We start from the raw sequence: 1,901 nt of genomic DNA, 5'->3' as shown, positions 1-1,901 counted from the left end.
ACTTACCATTCGCTGTGTGACAGAGACCTCATAGTTCTCAAAGCTTTGCTTTTACTAGACATTATATTTCAGGAGACCACTTAATGATCTATTGGTTATTCAATTACTACAAACGATGGGATGAAAGATTATTAGTCGGCAATCTATATCATTATACTAAAAGTCTCATGGTTTTAGGAGGAAGAGATACAAAGGAATTAGATGTCCAGGGTATAGAGAGTTGCCATTTGAAAGGTAGATGTCGGAGTCTCAGAGATATTAGGAACCATTTGGGAAGACACAGAGGAAGGGTAGCCAAAAGTAAGCAACTCTCCCCCTGCTACTCTAATCTGTACCAACTGGAAATTCCACTGGTTTCACGAGTTTCTTCATTATCTTCCTCATAATGAGTTGGCAAGTTATCCATATCATAAAAGAAAAAAATAAAGCCTTATTCTTCCATTAGCATGATTCCCAATTATAATCTTCCACAAAGTAAAAATCAGTATCACTGAGCACAGAGACAAAAGAACAAAGGACCAGGAAGCTCAAGTATGGTTGAGTTGAGTTGGGGAACAGGTGGTTGGATGTGGTGCGGTGTCAGCAAGTAGCCCTAGAACCCTGCAGATTTGGGGGGTGGGCTAAAGAGGCAGAGGGGCAGAAAAGAGAGGTAGAGGGAGCCATCCAAAGAAATGCCACCGAACCTGCAATTTTCCAGCAGAGCTAGTAGTTCTTGTCCACTCTCCAGGTGCCACCAAAGGACACCTACTGTCCATTCTTTAGGGCAAGAAGGCGGGTCAGGGTCAAGGACCCTCATCTAAAGCTGCATCCCTTGGGAAGTGGATTTTACCAGTGACTTTTTTGAACGTGGCTTTTACAACTTTGTTCCTCAGACTGTAGGTCAAGGGGTTCCGCAGAGGAATGAGCACAGTGTAAAAGACAGACATGATCTTGTCCTTCTCTGTAGGTTTCTTTGAGTTACTTCTGTGGTACATGAAGGCAAGTATCCCGAAGAAGAAGACCACAGTGGTGAGGCAGGAGATGCAGGTGGAGAAGGTCCTGGCTCGCCCACCAGCTGACTTCACCCTCAGCACGGCTCCGATGAGGGGCATGTAAGAGACCAGGATGATCATGACATTGGCCAGGAACGTGGATTTGGCAAAAAAGAGGATGAAAATCTTACTTCGTGTCATGCTGCTGTATGCAAGCTTCAAGAGGGGTGGGACATCATGGAAGCTGATCCGATTGTTGCCACAGAGTGAAGGGGCACACGGTATGCAGGATGGCCCCTGACACCCTACAGACCTAAGCCCTGGCCATAAAGGCCCTGCGAGTGTCCGGAGTCATAGCCGCTTTATAAGTGCAATGGGTTGCTAAGGGCAACAAAGCAGCCATTGGCCATCACTGTCAGCAGGTAACGTTCCATACCTGCACAGATGGTGAAGAAAAGTGGCAGAATAGTGGCCATAAGAGGTGGCCATTTTGGCTGAGGTCAGTGTGGCCAGGATCTGAGGGGTGATGAATGAGGTGTAGCAGGCATCTAGCAGGGCAATATGGCTCAGGAAATAGTAATTTGAGGTGTGGAGTTGGGTGTCCACTTGGATTAGAATAATCATCTCTTCATTCCCCAGAAGAGTGGCCAGGTAGAAACTGAGAAACATCGGGAAGAATGGAACCACCAGTTCAAAGTGATCTGTGAAACCCACGAGAACCCATCACGGTGGAGATTTCTTTTGGCTATAGACTCAGTGTAGCTAAGTGATCTGAGGAACTGAAAGGAATTAAAGATTCCAGAACTGAAGGCCTTTGCTTTCTTCAGTGTCAGATGTTAGGTGAATGTCTCAGGTATTCTCTGCTCAGAGAGAGATGAAAACGTTTACCATCTTAAGAATCCACCATTAGCAGTTACTATGGAGAGCTTT

General features: G+C 45.8%; 1 pseudogene; it reads right to left on the bottom strand.

Moving 5' to 3' along the window:
- Positions 1-782: 782 nt before the first annotated feature.
- LOC120600748 (olfactory receptor 9I1-like) lies at positions 783-1,640 on the bottom strand (annotated as a pseudogene).
- Positions 1,641-1,901: the final 261 nt, after the last annotated feature.

Source organism: Pteropus medius, unplaced genomic scaffold (assembly GCF_902729225.1).
Source record: "Pteropus medius unplaced genomic scaffold, Ma_sr-lr_union100, whole genome shotgun sequence".
Classification (NCBI taxonomy): domain Eukaryota; kingdom Metazoa; phylum Chordata; class Mammalia; order Chiroptera; family Pteropodidae; genus Pteropus; species Pteropus medius.
The sequence above is the reverse complement of the archived record's forward strand: the minus strand, read 5'-3'. Positions and strand labels throughout refer to the sequence as shown.